Source organism: Acinonyx jubatus, chromosome D1 (genome assembly GCF_027475565.1).
Source record: "Acinonyx jubatus isolate Ajub_Pintada_27869175 chromosome D1, VMU_Ajub_asm_v1.0, whole genome shotgun sequence".
In the NCBI taxonomy this organism is placed as follows: Eukaryota; Metazoa; Chordata; class Mammalia; order Carnivora; family Felidae; genus Acinonyx; species Acinonyx jubatus.
Genome location: NC_069390.1, coordinates 91748118 through 91773568, shown reverse-complemented (window position 1 = coordinate 91773568; position 25451 = coordinate 91748118). Strand labels below are relative to the sequence as shown.

Below are 25451 nucleotides of genomic sequence, written 5' to 3'. Positions count from 1 at the left end.
GATTAGTGCAATAGGAAATGAGACAAAATCAACAAGTTTTGGAAACTGGAAACCATATTCAGCAGAACCAAAAGAACCAAATCCCAAACCCAAAGTGAGGAAGACTGAGAATCAAGACAATTGCACGACAAAACTCACAAAAGTTACAGAAATAGACAGTGTCAGTTAACACAGGAACTAGAGGAAAAAGGGGAAAGGCTAAATAAAACTGACTAAAAGCTGTTTGAGCAGCAGTTAGATCCTTAGGTTCATTTTCCCACTCCATGCCACTAGGAACCTGTCCCACCCCCATCTTAGCAGAAATCTGATGGCTTACAGTCCTGAGAGAACAGAAACAGCCTCCAGACCAGGAACTACCAGGCCTATTTGAGGACAGAAACACCATGCCCAAAGAAGGCTATGAAGTGACCATGTGCATATTGAATCATGTATCCAGAGACCTCCAGCCTTCTTTCCTCGCCATCCCCTAGGGTACAGGTAGAAAGATCCACAGGAGATTGGAAGGCTCTTCTCTGAAGAATCTGACCTAAATAACTAGCATTAGGGGTTCTCAACAAACAGCTCATCAAATCACTTTGACATTCATAGCCACCAAGACTACCCACATGATAGGCAACGTGATCCAATCAGCTTTCTGCTTCCTCATTGTTGAATAAAATCGTTCTTGATCAGCCTAAGGTTATGAGACATAGACTGTGGGCAAAGCCTTTAACATAGAAACAGATTTTTTTTAAATCAAATTAAATTAACTTTGTGAGACAACTATGCAGGAAGAAGAATTCTCAAAGAATATATATCATTGATATTCTCAGAGGGGAAGATATTACATTCCATTTTTAAAAAGAAGAACATTCAGGAAATGTTAAAAGGAGCTCTTAGAATTATTAAACTTGACAGTAGAACTTCAAAACTCAGTGGAGTTTGGCAGTTCCTGAGAAAGTTTAGAAATGCAATATAACCCAACAATTCCACCTCTGGGTGTATACCCAGAAGAACTGAAAACATATGTTGACACCAAAACTTGTACGTAAATGTCCATAGCAGCATTATTCATGGTATCCCCAAAGTGGAAATAACCCAAATGTCCATCAACAGACTAATGGGTAAACAAGATATGGTATATCCACACAATGGAATGTTATTCTGCCATAAAAAAAAGAATCAAGTATTGTTACACTCTACAACATGGGTGAACCTTAAACAGACTATACTAAGTGAAAAAAGTTAGACACAAAAGGCCACATATTAATATGATTCCATTTATATGAAATGTCCAGAGTAGGTAAATCCATAAACACAGAAAATATACTAATGATTTGCAGGGGATGGGAGTAGGAGGGAATTGGGATTAACCGCTAATAAGTACAGAGATGTTAGAAATGTCCTGATCTTCTTGGGATGTTAGAAATGTCCTGGAATTTATAGCGGTAATGGTTGCCCGACATCGTGAATATACTAAAAATCACTGAAGCACACACTTTAAAGTAGTAAATTGTATGTTCTGTGAGGTATATCTCAATTTTGAATGCTATTAAAATAAAATTTGATACAAATATTGAAGGGAAAGTTTGGGGAAATTTCCCAGAAAGAAGGGCAAAAAGGCAAAGATGGGAAATAGGAGAAAATTAGAAATTTAGGGGAAAAGAGAGCAGGAAAACAGAATAAGGTAAATTATCAATGAAATCCTTCTAGAAACATTTCCAGAACTGGAGGACACAGTTTCCAGATTAAAAAGAGCCTATGAGTATCTAGAACAAAAGATAAAAGTAAATCCACTACAAAGCACATGGAGAAAATCTGTGAATACTTAAGGACAGTAAAAAGACTCTACTAATTTCAAGAGAGAAAAAAGAGAGGTTTCTCAAGAGCTATACCGCACTGGACATTTCTTTGAGTTTTGAAAAAAGTTATTCTATATCCCACCAAACTATCGTACCAGTATAACGAAGCCAAGACATTTTCAGACATGCAAAGTATGTTGGGTATTTTCCATTTTCCCTTAGCAGCCTTTCATCCTGCTTTGTGCACTAGGAGAATTTTTTTAAATGATCTGCACCAATAGTTTCCCCTGCCTTCTAGGTTTGATGCTAAGAGACACTAGCAGGAAGTCAGAGTTTAGGAGGAGAGCAAGGGAGTGATATTTATACCCTTTGCCTCCCTCTCTGGTTTCTATGAATTGTCTACCTCCCCCTACCAAAGGCCACAGCTCCTGTCAAACATCCTGTCCTGTAGCTACTCTTTCCAGGTTCTAGTAACTTCTTCCTCCCCTTCATCCTTTAAGCCTACTATCAACATCTCTGAGGTTCTGCCTCACCTCACTGGTCTTTATTCTAGTGGACCAGCTAGCTATTGCTATACTAATCTACATATCCACCTCTCCAAAGTTCAATGTCCTAAAACAACCGTTTGTTCTCATACATCTGCAAGTCAGCTAGAACTTGGCTGATTTAGGCTGGGTTCAGTTGGGCATCTTTACTTCATGCTCTGATAGCCACAGCAGCTGTGCTGCTTCTCACTGTAGGTCTATGGGACAGTTGGACCAACTCTGTTCCACATGTCTCTCTCATCCTCCTTGGACTAGTATGGATGCTTTGGTCATGGTGATGACAGAGGCTCATAAGAACATACAAGAACATGTGACTCCTCTTGAGGCCTGAGCTTGGAACTGACATCCTCTCACTTCCACCCGCATGTCATTGGCCAAAAAGTCACATGACTCAGTCCAAAGCTTTGAGGCAAGGAAGTACACTCCACCCATAAGGAGGACGTGAAATGGTACGGATAAAGATAGGGATGAAGAATTGAGCTCTACTCCCTCTACCATCCCTGCACTAACCTTTATAAATCATTGCCTTATTAAATCCACCTCAATTACATTATTTGAGTGTGCCACGTGTTGCCTTCTTGGCTCTAGACTGATGTAAGAATAAGATACCAGGAAGGAGGGCCCAAGAAACTGTCCCCAAAACAGGATTCTGATATTCCACTGCTCTCCTATTTGAAAAGCACAGAACTAAACTCCTTACCTGGAGAAAATGGGCTACTGCTAATCCATGGCATTCAGTGGCATCACAGTGACTCAGCTTCTCACACATGGTGGCAAGGAATGAAGCGCAGGTGGAGGACAATAGAAATAAAGTTACTGTGGTACTTAGTCTCCATGGTGACAATCATGATTGTAAAGACTGTGGAGTTGGCTGGCCGCTTCTGATGGCTCCCCAGAGAGTAAACAGTGAAAAGGACATGTTGAAAGCCTCCAATATCCAACTGAGAACCAGGCGGAAGACTGTGTCTACGGTAGCTCTAAAGGACCCCATGTCCTGTAGCCTCTGAATTAATATGGATGAAGACCAAGTCTAGAAAACGATTTTAATGGTTACAGAGTTGCAAACCTAGTTAAATACTCAAATTCTTCAGTTTCAGTCTCTTACAGTAAGCTGAGGGTACTGATGGGAAGGAAGTGGGGCCCCAAGATATAGGATGGACATGTTTATGCAGACAAGAGGGGACTGAGAACTTGAATGCTCAAATCCTCCTAAACCTCCCTTGAATATCCTGCAACCCTTTTGCCACTGAATAAAAACTTTTCAGTGACTGAACCAAGGAAGTCAATTTCCCTCAGGACTCACCTCCACTACCATCATTGCTTCCAGATCCTCAAGGAAAGGTAAATGGCCGCATAGTTCAGACTGTAAAGTACCAGCCCTGGGCCTAGAGGAGAGAGACTATATGCCAAAAGAGTTGCAGGACTTCATCGACTTTATCAACAGGAGTCTGAGGAGCATGTATTTAAGTGGATTCTAACTTTGTTAGATGAAGAAGAACATACCTTAAGACTTGATTAGCTAAATTTTTTTAATGGATGCTGGGAATTGGGATTTAATGTTATGGTTTGGGAAGTGGCATTACTAGACAACTAAGTTGGCCAATATCAACCTTAAGCTACATCCAGGAAGATCAAAATGTCAGAACTTCTTGGCATATTATAGATGGAAGAAGAAATCTAAATGCTACAGAATATGAGAATGTTAAAACGGATCTGTTATATGCAACCTGCTCAAACACCCCCATCCCTATTCCTTCAGGAGGCCCCAGAGGATAGGTACTCTATACTTCAGGGTATTAAGAAATTAATTGAATTAAGTTAATCCTAAAATACTACCTTGGATCACTAATCAGAGTGTGTTTATGAAAGGTAAAAAAATGGAGTTTTAATTTAAGTCCAGTGGGACCATGAATCTATTTCATGGTTCTCAGAAGCTATATTTTGAACAGATGTACCTAGTAACTGGAAGAATCTTCATTTTGGTTCCCTGATCCACAGAGTGAGGTCTGTTATGGCCAGACGGGAGAACCACTGTAGAAGGCCCTAGAACTGCCCTACCCCAACCCATTTCCCCCTGCCAAACTAGTAATCCAAAAGCAAATCCAGCATCCTGGAAGAATGACAAAGTTAATGCCACCATTAAAACTTGAAAGAAGCAGAGGTGTGATTTCAATCACATCTCCATTTAACTTCCTTCCTGGCTCTTGTAAAAGCCAGATGGTCCTGGGGAATAGCTGTAGATTATCACACACTTAATCAGTGGTGCCATTTACAGCCAGTTCTGCTTGTGGCTACTTTGTTGAGCAAAACAACAGAGCCCTTGGTATGCAGATATTAAACTAACAAATTCCCCCCTACTCTCCATCTGTATCAACAAAAATAAGCAGAAGGAATTTGACTTCATGGGGCAGGTATACCTTCACTGTTAATAATCCTGCTTTCTGTCATAATACAGTCTGGAGAATCCTTGATTGTCTTGATATCTTCTAGAACATCATACTAGTCCATTCCACTCTTAACATGATAGAAAGCTCAAGGGCTGACCACATCAGTAAAGTCCCTAAGGATCTAGTGGTCTAGTTCATGCCAAGATATACTCTCTAAAGGAAAAGACAATTGGTTGCATCCATCCATAAAAAAGAGGCAAATATTTGACAGGACCCTTTGGATTTTAGAGGCGACATATACTACATATGAGTGTGTTGCTCCTACTCATTCATCAAGAAACTCATAATAAGGCTGTCAATTTGAGCTAGCACTAAACAAGAAAAGACGTTGCAAACAGGTTGCTGACCAAGATATACCTCCACTTGTAATTGTAGAGAGCAATGCTGTCTAAAGTTAGGTGAATGGAGCACATGCTGTCTAAAGGTAAGTGAATCCTCCATGAGGATTATTTTGCACACTTAGGGCCAAGGAACTTTTCTTTGGGGAAGAAGAGCTATGAGATTATAGAGGAAAGGAAGCAGGAGTCCATCCCAGTCAGGGAAAACAGCTAAAAGTTTGTGCATTTCTGGGGCTCCTGGGTGGCTCAGTTGGTTGAGCATCCTACTTTGGCTCAGGTCATGATCTCACCATCTGTGAGTTCAAGCCCTTCGTAGGGCTCTGTGCTGACAGCTCAGAGCCTGGAGCCGACAGCTCAGAGCCTGGAGCCTGTTTTGGATTCTGTGTCTCCCTCTCTCTCTGCCCCTCCCCTGCTCATGCTCTGTCTCTCTTTCTCTCTCTCTGTCAAAAAGAAATAAACATTAAAAAAATTAAAATAAATAAATAAATAAATAAATAAATAAATAAATAAATAAAATAAAAGTTTGTGTATTTCCATTTAGCTTTGTTTCCAAAACCCTGGTCCCAGGAAGAAGTGTGATTCCTAAATTGGAGAGGTCCCGTGAATTTCAGAGATTCCTGTACTCTGGCGACACAACCAGGATTAGGGATCATGAGCTTAATTCTCCCCAAGTTCCTCCAGACCCCAATGTAAAGTAAATCTTTGCCACCAACGCTGTCTCTGTTGATATCATACAGGGAGGTGACCCAAAATGGGGAAAATGAATGTGATACCTCTGGGTCAATCTTCACGGTGTAGGGGCTATGGCCACTCTTACCTAATATATTCAAGGATGATTTTTTAAAAATTGTTTTCCATTGTGTAACCACCATAGTCCCTTGAAGGACAGACTCCTTCCTGGGAGCAGACTAGGGCTGTCTTAGAGGTGGTTTCTCCCTGGAAACTTCCCTTAAGGGTTCCCAAATCCACACTGAGGCCAGAGGAAGGGGAAGGGCGGAAAAGGCTCCCTGTCTGGTTCTGCCTTCCCTCTGCCTTTGGCGAAGTCGGAAATAAGTGGCACCCTGCACCCAGCTGCTCCCTGACAGCAAGGACTCCAGGGGACTCGGGGGAGCGGTCAGAGAATCATGGGTGTCGTAGGCGAGACCAGCAGAAAGGAACCTGGAGACCCAAGCTCAAGTCTATCCCCAGCACCGCGACTGCCCTTGCCCCCATCTCTCTCTCAGGGACAGAAACTGTGTCAGAAGCAGGCGTCTGCCACTCAGAGTCCTGTGATGGCTGAGGAGGCGGGCAAGGGCGTAGTAAATATTTGGCAAAGTTAGCAGCTTCCCCAATGGGAACGGAGTAGCGAATGATCCAGAGAGCAACATGGAGGCCCAGGCAGCCTGAGAGGTATTCTGGCTCCTACTCCTGGAGGAAAAGGAACAGGTTTTCAAATACCTGCCTGCTGCGAACGCACCCCTTCCCCGCAGGCTTTGCAGCACCTCGCCGGGGGCCGCGCCGGAGGAGAGAAGCGCCCAGGCGTGGGGACAGCTGGGGGCGGCGGCGGCGGCCAGGCTGCAGGGGAGGCCGGGCGGCCGCTCGCCCACTCGGGCGGCGGTGTCCTGGGCGCGGGGAGGCGCTCCGGGGCCGAGCTGCTGCCGGGGGAGTTCTAGGCGGCATAATGATCTGTTTCTGGTCAACCACACAGTTGTTAGCGGTGGTGTTTTTATTGCCGCGGTTTAGCGCGTGGCAGCGCCTTGCCTCCCTCCGCTGTGCACGCCGGCTCCCCGGCTCCCGGGCCGTCCTCCGCGGACGCCGCGACCCCGGCCCGCAGGCGGGGCTCCCGCTTCCTCCTCCCCCACCCCCGGGTCCCCGTCCCCCGTCCCCGGTCCCCGTCCCCGTCCGCGTCCCCGTCCCCGGCAGGCAGCGTGCAGCCCGGGAGGGGGCAGGCGTCAGGCTGAGGTACTAATTGTAGTAATGAAAATGGCAAAAACGCATCCTTTCCATCTGGCAGCACAAAAGCAGAGGCTGTTGGGAATGCAGTATTTGTCAGGTTTAGCGATGAAATTAATATCCCCCAATTACTAGAACCTCACTAATGACATGAGTACACATCGCCCTTCCTAGCTGCAAGTGCCTTAAAACCCCAAGTGCCTTTTATTCTGCAGGCATTTTCCATGTCTGAGGATTCAGGGTAGGGGAGCTTGAGAAGATGTTCTGATTGTCGGTGACGCACACCCTGACATTACAGGCTGGGGTTGCGTGTGTGGGAATGTCCATCTGGTGCCTGTGCTCTGGGGACTCCAGAGGGCGCTGGACAAGTCCCCAGACCTGCGTGAGGACATGGCCAAGGCCCCCACGCGCCCTGGGCCCACCCAATCACTTTGGCCATGCCACCTGCACAGCCTTCCAGGTCTACCGCAACAAATGGTTGTAGCCCACTTACGGCCAGATATTTCTGCAATTTCCGACATTTTTTTTTCTTCATGAAATTTGTATATAGCAAAAGCTGGGTTTGCTTTAGGCAGAGCATATGCTTCATATTTATTGGAATAAGTTTTCTAGTTCCTTAGCATTCTGTTCACTGATATTCCGTATGTTAAAAATATCTCCGCTTTTTCCCCTGATACTCAGTAGTAGGCAGCCACAGTTTTCCTCTATAGTTTTTCTGGGTAGAAACCAGAACCCGCTCTCCACAGCCCGGGGGAGTATTCGATACCTTAGGCGAGGATGACCTGATTTCCCACCCATTTCTTACTCTCCCCCAGTTTCCCGGATACCGCTATCAGGCAGCCTGCTTCCAGGGATCGAAGACCCTTATTTTTAGAAAGGAAAAAGCTAAGGCCCCTCACTCAGGGATTCTGAATTCTGCAGGTCTATAGTGTGTCCTGTGTAGGAAGCATAAAGAAGAGGATGTGAACACTTCAATGAGTTGGGGACTCAAGGAGTATGCAAATAAGCAGCAGGTACACTCTTCCCAGGAGGAATAGCCGTAATCCCCTCGGGACTGTCACATGCTGAGCCCACAAGTATAACAGCCTCTGTGATTTCCCAGAGGTCCAACAGGGAGGCCATCTTCCCTGCTGAGTCCCCAAGAGACACAGGGAACTACTATTTCAGCAATGGGAAATTGATTTTTATGACAACTCCAGCAATAAGTGAATAAGCCAGAACTATCCACACTTGAGAAACAGTTTTTGGAGTTAAAATGGTAAAATCAATATCCAAACTCATATGTGTGTGTATACATAATATACACATACATAATGTGTGTGAGAGAGAGAGAGAGAGAGAGAGAGAGAGAGAGAGAGAGAAACACAGAGGGAGACAGAGAGAGAGACAGAGAGAACGAGATGGTTGGGCTGGGCTGGGTGGAAAGAGAACAAATCACACATTGGAGCAGATCTCAGTTGAATATGCCCCTCGTTTGCTGGGAGAATGGATAGACAATGGAGTTGCCAAGGCCAAGGCTATTCATTTACTGGCCCCAACAGCCCCTCAGAGATCTCCTGGGAAGACCCTCCCCAACAAAATCCATTTATGTGAATGACTGCAGCCTGTGGCCTTGTCTGAGCCAGGAACCTTCCAGAGTTGTCCAGACCCACTGGCAAATCAGGTGCCCAACCTGGACCCTGACCTATCTTCTCTGGTCCTAGCCTCAAAGAGATTCTGTAAGCAGACCAAACTTATAAACTCCTTATGTTTCAAATATTCTTTTGTAAGCTGATTATCTTTCATTTAAAATGCCTCTTCTGACATAAACAACACATTTGTTCATTCACTCAACACTTGTTTATTGAGCGGGTGCTACCCCAGGTACTGGGGACACAATGGTGAAAAACAGACATAGAAGTTACAATCTCAGATCAATCCATAAAAACCTATTTAATCAATAATAAAGACAAACTAATTTTTGTGTGTGGTAGAATTATATTCTGAGCTCCATCTTGGGCTACCTGGAAAATAGCATTCCTTGCCTTGGCAATCGCAGCTGAAATTCCCACCTGGTCCCTAAGCAACAGCAACCATAAGTAAGAAGTGCAGAAGCCAGTATCTGTTGCGTGCCTCCTGTATGTCTGGCTGTGCTAACACTTTACATACATCTATGGGATATGGCTTTATGAGGTAGACACAATTGCTCTCATTTTACAGATAAAGAATCCAATTCTCAAAAGCTAACTTTAGTTGCTTAAGGTCATAGAGTTAGCGACTAAGCTAGAGTTTGAGCTCAGGCTGCTGGCACCAAAGCCCATGTTCCTTCTTCGGTTCATCAACGGACTGCCTCAGTTTGGGCTTTGGGCCAGAGAGGTGGGGCAGCTTGGGAAGGTGAGGACAGAAGGCACCTTTCCAGGACTTTGAAAGTCCTGGTGGTGGACAGGGTGGTGGGGGGCAGGGGAGGGGGGCACAGGGCCACAGGGAAGTGAAGCGTGCAGATGTGTAGATTATTCCTATGTCCGTGGTTCTGAAACCAAGCTCTGAGAACACCAGCCACTTTCCCTGACATGGCTTGTGTCTGTGATGCACCCTGCTTACCCGCCCTGGAATCCTTAAGATTGACCATGTATTTAAGTTACCAAGCCTCCACTGGAACGAAGAACGTTTTTCTTCCACTGTGTTTTCTGGGGGAGATGCTGCTGGAGACAGGCAGGAGGAAGCCAGAGCATGAGTAATGAAAAGAGTTGCTTATGTAATAGGAAACCACACAGTCTAGGCCACATGGACCACTCTGGGAGTCAGGGAGCCAGGATTCCAGAGTTCTGTTCCAAGATCTACCACACTTGGATCTGTCCCCTTGAGCAAATCGCCCACACCTCCCATTTTCCCCCATGTAACCTTGACAGAAGGATGATCTTCCTCCCATTTCCCACTGAGAGGCCGCCAGGGGAATGCCTATAGCACTGGAGCTGTGTGGCACTCTGAGTGACATCCTTTCGTCTCTAACTCCCAGCCAATGCCTCTCACCTTTGGGTGCTCACTTTTCCATGGTACTCCACAAGGGTTGTGCTCCACGCCCCCCCCCCCCCCCCCCAGCCATTGGTCTCTCCAATGCCTTTAGACTTATGTGATACACCTCAGACCTTTTTCCCCCAGGGTCCCAGTAAGGTTATCATGGCTTCTAATTATCTAGCTGTGTACAAAGGATTGCCAACAGCAGCTTTGACTTAAAATGGAAAGAGTCTTGGCCTGGCGAGCTGTTTCCTGGCACCACTTCTGCCACTAATTAGATCTGTCTTGGGAAAGTCACTTAACTCTCTGGAACTCGGTTTCTTCATTTTTAACAGAAAGGGATCGAGCCAGATGTCTCTACCAGTTCTTTGCAGTTTCCTGATTTTGATCCCCTTACCTAGGAACCGGATCCTCTTTTACAGGTATCCTCCACTTCCTGAAAGTTCGCCTTCCACCACTTTGCTTTTACCAAAGACATATCATAGCACCTGTTTTCGCTAACTGAAAGAAATCCAAAGAGGATTTTCGCTTTTATGACAAAAGGCCAAAAGCGAAAATAGTGTTGCGTGTTTGTTCCAAAGAGGCAGTGCACACATCCGTGCCCCCAAACAGTGAGCGCGACCCCACCAGAGCTTTGACGTGTGTCTGCGAGCAGCTAGCTTTTTCTTGATTTATGTTGTGCACCCGTCAGCAAGATGTGTCCTAAGGTATCAGAAAGTCCTAAGAGAGGTTATTTTTGGGGTCTGCTACTGCTAAAAAATGTTCCGTATAAATTAACATGTAATTGCTTCTTTGCAATTTATACCATTTTGCACCATTTCGATTTAGGAATGGTTTCTTAGGAAAGCTCTACTTTTGGATAGCGGGGGAAACCTTACTTCCTTTTTTTTCATAACCTTAGGAATGACAAGACTCTGTGGCCTGATTGAAACAAACACACAGAAAGAGGCACACAAATCCAGGCCCTTCCTCAGTCACGCACCTAGTTAGTCCTCTAGCGTCAGGCTCTGAGAAGCACCGGTTCCAACCACTGCCATTGTCTATCTCCCCTACCCTTGCACCTGCTCCCCAGCACCTCTGCCCCCATCCAGTTCCTGGAAAGTTTCTTCTGTGCAGCAGGTGCCCACCAGACAGCCACTCCATGACATTAGAGGACGAAGCTGTAAGAGGAGACTTGCCCCTTGCCCAGCCATCCGCATCCCAGCCTTGGGACAGCTCTGCTCTGCTCCACACGCCCTGCGTGGGTTGGCTCCTGTTGCTAGGAGAACCTGACCATTTGCATTTCCTGCTGTTTTTATTTTAGATTAGCAGCGCACTGCTGCAGGAACACAGGGTATTTTAAGAAAGACAGAAAAGGGAAGGGTGAGGGGAGCACCTCGCATGGGACCTCCTTCCCAAAGGCGTCCAAAACACTCAGAAGCCACCCATCCCAGACCCAGGCCCCATCCAGGCCTCTTTCTTGCGCTTCCCGGAACAGCACCATCTCCCAGTGCTGACACCTTTACAAGCATTGTCAAGCTATCCGGGAGCAAAACAACAGTCTTCTTCTTCTATGCCTAAAAGATTAGGCCATGTAACTCAACCTAACACACACAGAGCACCAGTGTCCCCATCTTAGATGAAAACCTCCAGATTCTGGTTCAGTCAGTTAAGCATCTGACTCTTGATTTCGGCTCAGGTCATGTCATGATCACACGGGCTCTGTGCCTGTAGTGCGGTGCCAGCTTGAGATTCTCTCTCTCCCTCTCTCTGTGCCCCTCCTCCACTTTCACATGCATGTGTTCTCTCTCTTTCAAAATAAATAAACATGAAAAAAATTTTAAGCCACTTCTAGATTCCTATAAGGATTTCCAACTCTGTCAAGACACCTCATCTCCAAGGATGGCTTATGTTTCCTCCTTTCCCTTGCCACTTCTCTCCAGGCCTGCCTTAAAGATGGAGGCTTGGCTTTTCCTTCAAAACCTCACAGAAATCAGTGTTACCTTCTCTTTTAGGGTTCCCAAACCCAATTCCAATGGGGGGGGGGGGAGATCTCACACACACACACACACACACACACACACACACAATGCCAAGCAATTCTCAGATAGCCTGCTGGTGTCTGAGAATTCCACTCAATTCTGATGCTAAATACCCAGAGATAACATCAGATTCCACAGGTTAAGGGTTCAGTCCTACAAGACTGTCCCCCATCCCCCACTTAAGATAACAGTCACAAGCCCCAGGCTGCTACTTTTGCTTCTGGCCCACCAGCTACAGATTGGAGGCTCCAATGACCTCATCCCTAGGTTTGATTAATTTGCTAGAGCAGCTTACAGAACCCATGGAAACACTTACTTACATTTACCAGTTTATTACAGGATATGATAAAGGATGCAAATCAACAGCCAAATGAAGGATGCAGAGTGAGATCCTGAACAAAGGAGCTTTGTCCTCAAGGAGCTCAGGGCTCTGCTCAGTTGCATGTGGAAGCATTCTGGTTCCCCAAGCATGGAAGCTCACCTAAAAAGAACCAAAACATTGTCTTCTTGGGTTTTTATGGAGGCTTCATTACATTGTCATGATTGACTAAGTATTGCCTATTGGCCGATTCAACCTCCAGCCCCTCTCTACTCCCAGAGGTTAGAGGAGGGAGATGAAAGTTCCAAGCCTTTAATCACAGGTTGGTCCTCCTGGCAACCAGCCCCCGCCCTTAGGTGGGGTCCAAAAGTCACTTGCATTTATAACAAGACGCCCGTTTCACCTCATGGCTCTGAAATGTTTTCAGAAACTGTGGATGAAGACCAAATACAGCTGATAAATACATTTTGGTGATGTGAATGACCAAAGATGTATCATATCTTATGTATCATATCTTATATGACATATATATATCATATCTTGATATGATATATATATATATCATATAAGATATATAGCTTACAAATCACCGATTTATAAATGTAAATTGATTTATAAATCATATATGTGTGTATATATATATGTGTGTATATATATATATATATATATATATATATATATATATACACATCTTATAAATCATTATATTGAACCTTCTCAGATCCCCTTTTGTTCAATTAATCTCTCCCTCCTAGTTCTAAAAACACCTGCATTTTATCACCACGATTTGTTTCGGATCATTAATCTATTCTTCTGTCTTGCCCACAAGAGTGTTGAACTCCTAGAAGGCAGTGTCTTTGCAGTTTTTGTTTTTCAATCCCCTTCTTACTGCTAGAATATTTGCTCACAATAGATGTTCATTAACACTTTTAAAATTTGTTCAGCCCCATCAGGCATGTATTGAGCCCTACCAGGACTTACACACCATAAGTAATCACGAAACATTCTCTATCATTTAGGAGCTCTTGTCCCCGGGGAGGAAGACAAGAAAACAGTTTTAAACAATGTGATGAATGTTGTAATAAAAGTATGTCCAGAACTGCAAGAAGTTTCCTGAGGCAGGGGTAAGGGTGGGGTGGAAAATGAGCAAGAAAAATCAGGAACGGTTTCATGGAGCTTACTCTTGAAGAGGGATTAACATCCACCATGGGATGGCCACTTCAATCAGGAAGAGCTCAGGTAAAGGTTCAAAGACCAAAAAAAAAAAAAAAAAGATTGAATTGAATATACAACCCAGGTGCTTGACAAGTGGGATCTCAGGCTGGAATCCACCTCTCTGACACTCACTCCGCTGATCCATCCCTGATTAGCATCTGTCCTCAAGAAGTAACAATGTCCGCCCTCTCCTCAGCCACCTATTCCAGGCTGTGGGGAGCAAAATGCTGCCAGAAAGAAGATAATTATGAGACACCAAACAAAGCTGTTCCTAAACACATACCACAAAGCCCCCTGTGGAGCCACATTCCTCAGTGGGTGCTTGCTTGAACAAGCGCCCATTTAGTTAGCCTCCTTTCAACCAGCCATCTTTGCCAGAGGCTCACCCTACCAATCTCGCTTGGTAGGACCAGCCTCTGAAGACCAACTGTCAACTCACGAGGGGATGAGAGGACTCTGTGTGAACAAAGCAGGCACCCAGACGCTCAGCCTCTTTAGGCAGCTCTGTCTGGGCAGTGGGCATGCAACCTTTGGACAGATGGCAAAATCTCCTCCGCCAAATCCGCGATTCTTGACCTTTAGTGAGACAGAGACTGCAGCAGAAATTCCTAGTTGTCTGCCATCCTCTCCTTTTCCTTATTAACAGAAACACTGACTTTATATGAAGTCAGCCGAAAGGCCCTACTTCGCAGCCTCTCCTGCAGGTGGGTATGGACGTAAGATGGAGGTGAATAGCTTCCTAACAGGGGGACAGAAAAAAGGAGTGGATCTTTTTGGCCCCCCTCTGCCCACCCGCTCCTCTCTTCCACTTCCTGCCCAGAAGATAGATGTTCATCTAAGTCTATCTAGTAGCCATCTTGCGCTATGAGGTGACCTCAAAGGTGGGTACCACATGCTGAGGATGATTCTACAGCTCTGACAGAAATTCACTACTGTCCCCAAAAAGCTATTTGTGTGTGTATACACAGTTTTGCAAACGATTTCCAGGGTTTGGGGAGCCTTGACGCCAACGCATTGGAACCCAGGTTAAAAGAACCTTGCTTTAGACATGTGGGGAGAGCCCGCTCTACTGCGGCTGCTTAGATTATTCCCGTTTCAGTGGGGGGAACCTAGGATTGTGTTGTGACCATGTCCTCTAATAACCTGACAAGCCGTCTACTTCCCTCTCCAATTCCAGCACCAGTACCTCCCCTGCCTCATTCCTCTTAAGAGTTTTAACGCAGGGCCACCCATCTCTCCCTACCTCCCCTTCTTCGGCCTCCCCACCTATTCTCCCTGGGCTGCCAATCCCACTCCAAAGTCACTTTATACCAGGAAGGAAATTAGCATTTGTGTTGGGACAAAAAGTGACACTGCTCAGCTCTCCTTGTCATTCTGCTCTTAATTAATATTTAACCTCAGAGATTGTGTAGCAGACGGAAGTGGCTGACGGGAGAACACAGCCAGAGCCCCGTTCTCCTTCTCAACACTGCCTCCCCTACTCCCAGCCTCCCTCCCTGTGCCCTGGAGCCCAGAGGGCCCAAGGGGAAGTGACCAGGAGTGGTACTGGACACCCCTGAGTCCCTCGATTGTACTTTATGGATGTGCTCTCTCGGATCTCTTGTGTAAACAACCCTTCTGCAACAAAATGGGAGCTGCTGGAACTCAGAACTGACTCCCAGTGCCCAGAGCTAGACCCAGGGCCTAGCCTGCCCAAAAGGACTAAGAGACAGGCAAGGGGAAAAGAAAAGCAATGCAAATGTGCCCCTCAACAGATTCCATTTAATGCACTATTTTTAGTTGCCTTCAATCCCTCGGGGTTGTCAGGGCGGTTGCAGCCCCCCTCCCCCGGGGAGAGGAAATGACAGGCATTATTACCCAGCCCAGAACACTGGTGCAGTGCGTGGTGGGGGGGGGCGGGGAGGTGCTGCCTTGCCAGCTCCAAAATTGGGGAGCTTAACTTCCAACGGGAAATTGAGGACACCAGGAAAGATCAGGCCACACACAGGAGGCCCACAGGACCCCCTCCTCTGTCCCCAGCCAGCATGCCAGACCATCCCCAAATACACGTCCACTGGGCCCAGACCAGGAGTGTGGGAGTCTCCTCAGTCCCCAAGTGTCTCGAAAACTAGGTTATACAACATCCCTCACTGCCAAGTTCTTTCTTCTCTCTAATCTTAGCCCTGCCTTCGGTCTAAGCCCATTTCCCCTTGCTCTGAATTCAGAGGCAAAGAAGGACAGCTGGTCACCATCCCCCAGCAAGGGAGCCCTTCTTTGTCCTGAAGAAAAGGATTCCATTTCCTCTGGGCCTTCTGTTCTCCCACCTGAGTCGTAACCTTGCCACACACGTCATGTTTTTTAGCTGATCTCCTTGTTACTCTTCTAACCCTGCTCTGATTATATCTCCAGCTTCCTCCCTGGCCCATGATCAGACACCGGACCCTCGCCAGGGAGCCCCTGAAGATCAATTTACCACATACTGTCTCAGAGAAGTTTGCTAAATTGACTTTGTTATCTTCCCTCTCCATAAGACTAAACTCTGTTACAGATTTCATCCTCTGCTTCTGGAACCTCCCTCACCCTCCTCTGCACCCAGCTAAGTGCAAAGCTTATAAGAAGCAGCACATACATTTTCATTGCATTTAGGTTTAAATGAGATGCACATATAATATTTTTCAGCAAAGTAGTTATCGTTTACTTTGTAAATTATACAATGGCATCTAAGTGGTAGCTCTTACTACTGCTGTGCATGCCAGACCCCTGGAGAGTGCTTGTTTTTTTTAACCAGAGCATTGTAAACCACAGCATTATATTATATTCATTCAACCAATAAACACTGATCGAATTTCTACTGCATTTCAGGCACTATGCTAGATCCTGAGACATCAGAATCAAAGACCAAGTTCTGATTCCACGGACATTCACAGCCTTTGAGGAAGATAAGATGTAAACAATTACTGAGTAGTGTGGTAACTGCTGATAAAGCACACACATGTCCCAGGGAATATACAGAAGGAAGGACTGATCACAACTCTTTACTCTCTATGATTCCACCTTGCTGGGCATTGGTGTGACCATGCATATGACTGCCAGCATCCCGTCCAAGGGTTGGCCCGGTCTCTGTTGTCCAGAAGTATTTGTAGCAATGTGAGCACATACCCAAGAAGGGCAGTGCAGAACCATTCCACAGAATTTGGTATAAGGACGCATAGAGAGAGATGGTCTCTTTCTTTTGTAGTTTGGGGTCTTGTCTGCAGCCTTCTCACCAATCCGAGGGTAAATCTAACCCAGAGAGACTGAGGGAAGCACTGCTGAGAAATGGAAAGGAAAACAGAGTTCTGTAACACCATTCTAAGCCCCTGAGTCCAGCCATGCCAACTCAATCAAGTGACCCCCTAAATCCTTGTTTTTGTTTCAGTTAGCAACTCCAGAGGAAGTAAAAGCCTGGAAAGAGCCTGCAGTACCAAGAGATGGGGGTTCCTGGGGGGTGGTTGAAGGGTAGAAGGCGGCTTCCATGTGTGCAAACTTAGGGTAATTTGTTTTCTTTCTTTCTTTCTTTCTTTCTTTTTTGTATTTTTATTTAATTTATTTCTTTTTAATTTACATCCAAGTTAGTTAGCATATAGCGCAACAATGATTTCAGGAGTAGACTCCTTAATGCCCCTTACCCATTTAGCCCATCCCCCCTCCCACAACCCCTCCAGTAACCCTCTATTTGTTCTCCATGTTTAAGAGTCTCTTATGTTTTGTCCCCCTCCCTGTTTTTATATTATTTTTGCTTCCCTTCCCTTATGTTCACCTGTTTTGTATCTTAAAGTCCTCATATGCATGAAGTCATATGATATTTGTCTGGGTAATTTGTTTTAATGGCTCCATGACTCTAAGATATATAGATTGAGGAGAAACTCAACTAGGGAGGAGAGGTGGTCAGGTGATGGAATCTCTTTGGAGATAAACAGACTCGAGTGGAATCACAGCTCTGTTGCCTACCCGCCGTGTGACCTTGTTCACGGTACTTAACCTCTCTGTTTCCCCACATATTCCTTGTCTATAAAACATGGATAATAGTAATTGCTTCACTGGACTATTATGAGCATTTCCTGACTTAATGGACTGAAATAGACCTACGGTATTCAGTCAGCCTGGTCGGGAACAACTCACTTTTGTGGAACGGCTCTTCCCCACTCTGACCGAACTTCTGGAGGGCACCACCAATCATATAATCCAGCTGGCCACATGGCTGTGCCACAGGCTGGGTCAATTATAGCACTTAATTCTCCTAGCCAAAGGGATTGGCGTGGGGATGGGCATGACACTGAGGTATGATTGAATCAGAGGCCTCTCCTGGGAACTTTTTAATTATTATTAACAACGTTGGGATTGAGGAATGATATTTCCTCTTTGGTTTCAAGGCTATAATGGTTTAAGTTCAAAGCTGCCTGCAGCCATATTTCCAGCCATGTGAGGATGGCAGCATTATGCAGAAAGAAACAAAGAGAAGAAATTAAAAGGGAAGAGGGTGCTATTAATATTTTATATTCCTGGATTTGGTTGTTCCTGAAGCTCCACCTGTGTCCTTGCAGTGAACTGATGCTTTTGTTAATGTAAATTGGGTTTCTATCCCTTACAACCAAGAGGATCTTGATTAATACAGCATGTGATGTCCTTCGTATGAAGCAGATGGCACATAATAAACACTCAAAATAAATATTTGGCACAGAAAGTGCTCCAAGGAAAATGGTTTGAGACCTTCCAGACTTATGAAATCTTTAATTTAAGGTCAATTCAGGAGTCCTGGCATGGATATACTGGTATACAATAATAGTAAGTGCCCTTCCAGTATCCCAGAGGCTTCTGCTGATAGGTACAAAGCATTCCATTGTAGTGGTTAAAAGTCATGCCCATTTTAAAGGAGGCAACCTTCGTTAGCCAAAGGACTCATAGAGAATCTTCGTCCTAGGGATAGCTAATTAACCCTTCAGAATATCAGCCCGATGAGACAGGCAACTTCATGTGGACTACCAGCACCGTCTGCAGGAATGATGGAGGAGAGGAGCGTGTACTGAAAAGAGCTCTGAAGTCTGTACAAACAGAGATTCTGGACGAATATCTACTCTTCTTTGAATCTATCTCTTTCCAGAGAGAACCTTGGAGCGTTTTATTTTTACTGAAAGAAGTGGGAACTTGCTTCATTGGGGGGTCTGATATGGTGGATCCCAATTCCCTTGAATAAATTTTTTTAAGTTTATTTATTTATTTTGAGAGAGAGGGTGATAGCATGAGGAGGGGAGGGGCAGGGAGAGAGGAGAGAGTGAGAACCCAAGCAGGCTCCGCAATGCCAGCGTGAAGCCCAATGTGGGGCCCAAACCCACGAACTATGAGATCATGACCTGAGCCAAAGTCAGATGCTTCGAGCCACCCGGGTGCCCCTATCTTGAATAAGTTTATATGTTAATGACTCGTCCTTACCAAACTAAACCAGTGGTTTATTGGGTGGATGAAGATCAGCCTGTCTCCGCCATTTATAAGGAATTAAGGATCTATCACCTATAACTTTTTAAAAACCAATATAGATCAGACATCCGGCTAGAGATAAAATGCCCAAACCCGTCCAGTCCTCATCTATCTCTGGATTCTTGTCTCTGTCCTAAAGGAATTTTCCTTAATTGTCAGTAATTCTAATTATAGCCAACCCACGCACCATTCATGGGACCACTGAGAGAGGGTGATGTGATAGCAATGTCAACAAGCCAGGGACAAAGGCTTCGAGCGTGACTACAGGAACTATAAATGGTCACTTAGAATCCTACAATGGTTCCTTTAATTAAGCAGAGGCGATCTAGGGCAACCAATTAGGAAGTCAAGCTGTACAGGATCCCATACACTTGTGTCTGAATTACTAGCTATTTTAACTTAGAATTTTCAGGTCTGTCATCAAAGAATCCCTGGAAATAACTTGCACATGCAGTCCCTGTCTTGTCAGTGATAGGCGTCTTGATCTGCACTTGAACCTTTCTTGTATTATTATGTCATCTTAGGGATTCATTCGTGTAAACCTTATAGAAAGTTTGAATGATGACGGCTTAAATATAAAGGAGGGTCTTTTTTTACTTCGTGATTTCAGTATTTGACTTGCTGCATGGTGGAAAGATAGTGGATGTAGCTCCAGACTTCAGGTCTGTATTTAAGGCAGAAAGAAGGGGGCTGGTGGTGCCAGCTGCCTCTGCCTCCTCCTCTCGGGAAAGCAAAAGCTTTCCCAGAGGATTTCTCAGCAGAAATTTGCTTATATCTTATTGGCCATATCTGGGTCTTGTGACCAGCCCTAGCTGTCATAAAAGCTGAAGTGGGAACAGACTTAGACTGATTATGGCACCATGTCAGGTCCGGACCCATGACTGCTCGCAACAAAATCGCAGTTCTGTTAGCAAGCAAGAAGCGGAAATGCGTAGATATTGGCTAGGAAGCCAATAGTATCTGCCATGATGGTTTTCGTAAGATCTATACACATCCTCACATAGTTTCCCAAATGTGGAACTTTCCTGCTGTTATGATCTGACATATGTTTAGCAAATCATAACATAGCATAACTCCATGACGCTGTTCCCAGTAGAACAACAAACGTTCTTTTTTAAGGACCAGGCTTTATACTCTTTTGCTTCTGAGGAATATCTACGACACAGGATTGTGTCTACAGTATAGACCTTTGACTCTGTCTTCTGCATATATGTGAACACTGAATACAGACAGAAAGACTACTTAAATACCTTAAGGCTTCAAGGTCAAAAGGACAGGGTAGTTTTACCTGGCATGCCTTCTATCTAAACAGCAGGAACATTTCCACTAACAAACAGCCCAGTCCCAAAACAGCTCATGTTCCAGCACTCTCCACTCACCCCACTCCAACACACAATCCCACGGCAGGCAAAGCAAAAATAACAGAAGTATATCAACCCCAAATAACTACCAGTGCTTACCTCGTTAAACTCAAATGCTCCATCCAAATTACAGAATAACAAAAGCTTGTAGTTAATAATCCCTTACTTTCAGTGCTTCCATCTGACCAAAAAAGAAAAAAATTCAAACAAAACAAACATCACTTTCCAAGGTTAGAGGCAGCGTTAAGCTGGGTAGAACTACTCCCCCCCCCCCCCCCCGCCATTTTTACATAGGGAAAGATATTTGAATTAATTACCATATTCCTGTGTCATCCAGTTCCAGGGGTGTGTGATGTGTCTTTCATTTTGGGTGGGACCTTTAAGAAAGCTTTCTCTTGCAGACAGATGGCCTGCCACCCCGGCTTTACAATGGCTGAATTCCAGTATCTGTTCCCCCATATCTTGGCCATATTGGATGACAGTCTGCTAGGGCAATTCTGTCAATTCTCCTTCCTTTTGAAGTTTAGAGTAAGACACCTTTCCATACCAACATATACTGCTCTCACAGAAGTTCATACGGAAATGCAGTAGAAGCTGATTGTTGGTAACACCATCTCAAGCCATATGCCTCATCTGTATTGGCTTAAGGAAAGTGATAGGTGGTAAGCCCTTAATTCCTTATAAATGACAGTGGCAGACTGGTTTCATCTACTGACCAGGCCACTGGTTTGGCCTGGTAGGCAGAAAATATTAATACATAAACTTGTTCAAGGCAATTGGAATCAATCATGGTCAGCCCACCCAATTAAACTTCCTCCTCTAAAAAATACAAAACAAAACAAAACCCTCCAAGGTTAGCAATGGGAAAAGAATCTCAAAATGGAACAGGGCAGCAAGACCACAAAGCTGGACTCTGATCCCCTGAGAGCCACCTTCCTTGTAACATGCCTCACTAATGGCTGTTGCCACCAAGTTGGCTGTTCCACCATGGGCTCTCTGGTCTGAGACTGAGTATATAACTCCTCCTTAAATGCCCCCCTTTCATAACTAAGACAAAGTTGAAATGCTTAACCCAGATGAAAGAAATAATAAGACAGAAATAGAAACATTAAACTCAATAAACTGCTTTATAGGCATGGCTCCTTCCCAAGTTCTTAGGTCCCTGTCATGCTTCATCTGCCATGCTGTTCCCAGAAACGGTCCACTTCTGCATGGACTTCCCAGGAACACATGGGTCTGTGTCTCAGCTCCTCAGAATGGCAGGCCTAAGACTGAATCTCAGAGAGATGAAGAGTTGACTGTGTATATAAGGCCCACCTACTAAGTTCTTGCTGAAGACATACCTGGCCTCTAACAGAATCTCACTGCAAATTAGATCATACATGATCACAGATACATGCACTTTTTTTTTTTTACCTCTTGTTTCCTTTTGAAGTATTATTCATTCACCCCCTTATTCATTCAATCATTCAAAAAATATTTACTGAGTCCACTATGTCCCAGACATTGTGCTAAGACTACAGGGATAAAGAAAACAGCTCTAATCTCTTTCCTTATGGAGCTTCCAGGCTAAGGAACATATGCTTTAAAAATAGGCATTAAAGTGTTAGTATGTTTCAAGGACACACACTTAAATATTTATGAATGAAATGATGATGGGGGAATCATAAAGAAAATAGGTTAAATGAGTTTGGTGATGAGATGAGAATTGTTGAACGTAGGTAACGGGTACAGTGGGGTTCAATATATATTACTTAACTTCTGCAAGAGTTTAAATTTTCTAAAATAAGACAAAAGGTTAAAAAAAAAAAAAAAAGAAGACTGCGTTGGTAGGTGCTGAATGAATGAGAGCCATGGCCAATGGATCCAGATCAAATGCACTACTCCGAGCTCTCAGATTAGACAATGTCAACACGAAGAAGTGTGAGGCTGGGATACTGACCGCATACACAGACTCCAAGAGATGCTCATTCTCGACGACAGTAAGAGGGTCTCCATCTCCTGGATAAGAGTTTCTTTCTGCCCTGAGGTAGAAAATGACAGGGAGAATGACCTGAACCTCACTTGACTCATTCCTGGTAGAACCAAGAATTTCTTTTATCTGAATGTCTGGCTGAACTACACCAGAAAGGGTCTATAAGTGGACTAAAGAAGAAGTAAGAATTATGCCTCATGTGAGTCTTTTTTTTTTTAAATGTTTGTTTGTTTGTTTGTTTTGAGAGAGAGAGAAAGAGACAGAAAAACAGAGCATGAGCAGGGGAGGGGCAGAAAGAGAGGGAGACACAGAATCTGAAGCAGGCTCCAGCGTCTGAGCTGTCAGTACAGAGCCTGGTGCAGGGGCTGGAACCCACGAACCCTGAGGTCATGACCTGAGCTGAAGTCGGATGCTTAACTGCCTCAGCCACCCAGGTGCCCCACATGTAAGCCTTTTTATAAAAATTAATTAAAACAGGCATTTGTCTGGACCAAAATTGAGATGGTTATTAGGCTTGTGCTAGAGTTTGGCATCAAAATATTATCAAGATGGTTGTTCCCTTGTTATAAGAATGATTGTGTAGGTCCCATGTTTACAGATGGGATGTGGCAGCCCAGAAGGTACAACACATTGCTCAGCCATCACTAGCTGTTATTCATAAGGAAAGGTGGGGAAGCAAACTGAGGAAAGGGAAGTGAAGGGGAACAAAACCAGTAGATGTTTAGGGCAATGCAGGAACGGGGAGTAAACTACATCCAGGACTTTGAACTACATAGGCCCAGAGAACAAGGAGGGCAGGGGTGGGGTAGGCAGGAGACAGATTCGTACCACACCAGTAGAAGCAAAGGGCAAGCGTGTGTGCAAGCACCAGGAACAGCAGGGCTGCAGAGGGGGCACAAGCACACATTTGGTGTGCACCTGCCGGTCCTGGAGTGCTTCAATATGTTGCCATAGATTAAACCAGGGCACCAAACTTCAGACATAAAACCTTGTGTGGGGGGAAAGTTATTGCGATTGCTGTCCTCAGGGCCTTTCTGGACTGGGGTAGCAAAAGCACAGTGACACTAAATGCAGTGCAAGTCTCACAACATCTTCTCCTGCCTAAGATGTCCTTCTGCCCATTTCCAGCCTCCTCTTCCAGGAAGCCTTCCTGGATCATCCAAATTCTCAATCATTTCTCCCATAACACTTACCATCTGCATCCTTCATTTGACATCCATCATTTATTACTTTAGGAGATATAAATATACCTCATACACACACACACATATACACACATCTATAACTATACATCTATACACGTATACCTGCACACATATACATAATGTACTTTTATCATCAGGCTATAAAATCCAAGAAAAAAGAGACTATATCTGATCTGCTAACCACTATAATCCAGTCCATGTATTCCAGTACAAGGGCTGGATATGAGAGCAGTTCAGAGGTGAAAACACAGAATTCAAAGTTAGAACTCCTACCTTTTAGTCCTGGTTCTGCAGTTCACCAGAGGTCTCATTCTGGACAAGTCATTTAACCTTTCTAGGCCTTACTTTGTCCTCAGAAAAAGAGGTTAAAAAATACTAATACCTCTTCACACAGTTCTCAGGAGCAGCAAATTAAATCGTGAATTTGGAAGCACTTTGTAAAGCACTATCCAGATTTAGGATAATGTTATTATTCTGCTCTGAGTTTTGATCTAGATTCTTCCATTTAGTGGCGATATAACCTTGGGTAAGTTCTTCAATCCCTTTGCTTCTTCGTCTATAAACTGGAAATACAATGACTAAGTTGTAGGATTGTTGTAAGAATTAAATGAAACCACATATATAACGTGGCTAGCACGGCACATGACATCTAGGACTCACTCACAAGTGTTGGGTCCTTCCCCATCTTTCCAAGTATATTAGACCTTCTGTGTTGTGCCCCTAATAGTGCCCTGCACACAACAGAAGTGCAAGGAGTATTTCCTCTTCTTGATAAAGCTGCTAATGATAATGGTGCCGCTGATGGTTGATAATGACTATTGGTGAAGACCACTTAATGATCAGCTAATGACCAGCAAAGCTGATTTGAATGCACCTTGAGCCATGTACTCCCCCCCCCCACCTCTCCTTTAGGACATGTGGGGTGAGGGTGGGAGGAGGCCTCCAGTCTGGCAGAGGCCCCTTTAAAAATGTACCCGGGCTCCTCCTCTGCCAACCAAGTTGCTAAAAATACTACTACAGCAAAAGCTGAAATATTTGCAGAGAAAACTGAATTTCCTGCTACCCCCACCCCCTCCATTCAAATGGGTGAAATCCTGACCTAAGAAGCCCCCAGATCATCTCCACTGAAGGCACAGGCCTCCTACTTTCCACCCCCATCTTACCACGGAGTCCCTCTGTGGGCTTAAGCTGGGATATGATGTTCAGAAAGTGCCCACTCCAAGGAAGGGAAGCCACAAGTATTGGCAAATAGCTTGCCATGTGTCTTGGCTTTTCTCTCTGCTTATGAGGACCAAGTCTCTCCAAATCCCCCACCATCTGTCCCCAGATGGATCTGTATTGGACCCCGGAAGCTTCCCACTAATCCATCTCTTTTCTTTTGTCTAAAATCTCTTCCTTTGCTGGCCTCGGCTCTATTTCGTGCCCCCCCACCTCCATGCTCCCTGTTAGAAACAGCCCACCTCACCCCCATGCCCCAGCTCCCTCTCTAACCTGGCCCTCCGGAGCTCATCTCATTTCCAGGCCTGCAGTCCCTCTCCTTCAAGAGCTGTGGGGGCCGCCGAAAATAGAGAAGAGTTTATGAAATTCGAAGAGTCAAGGAGGACAGACAGGGCCCATATCCAGCTGGTAAATAGGTGGCACCCCAAAAGATGACCTTGGCACCCAGGTCCTAAACCCAGGCAGGCACTGGGGTCTTCCGGCACTGCTCCGCCAAGCTCTCAAGCTTTGCAGAGTGAGGCAGCCTGCTCCTCAAAGCAGCCAGACCCAGGCCTTCCACACAGCTCCTGTCCCTTCTCTGAGCTCGTCTATTCGAAAGAAAAGCAGA

The 25451-nt window shown here is 45.0% G+C and overlaps 1 long non-coding RNA gene across 1 annotated transcript; it reads right to left on the bottom strand.

The window, feature by feature from the left end:
- Nucleotides 1-10164: 10164 nt before the first annotated feature.
- On the bottom strand, nt 10165-25103 carry LOC128311907 (uncharacterized). The gene is made up of 5 exons (XR_008290588.1): nt 23900-25103; nt 22389-22470; nt 20764-21088; nt 20546-20627; nt 10165-12539 (listed from the first exon to the last, which is right to left on the bottom strand). It is a non-coding gene; the product is annotated as an uncharacterized LOC128311907 (long non-coding RNA).
- Between the last annotated feature and the right edge of the window lie 348 nt (nt 25104-25451).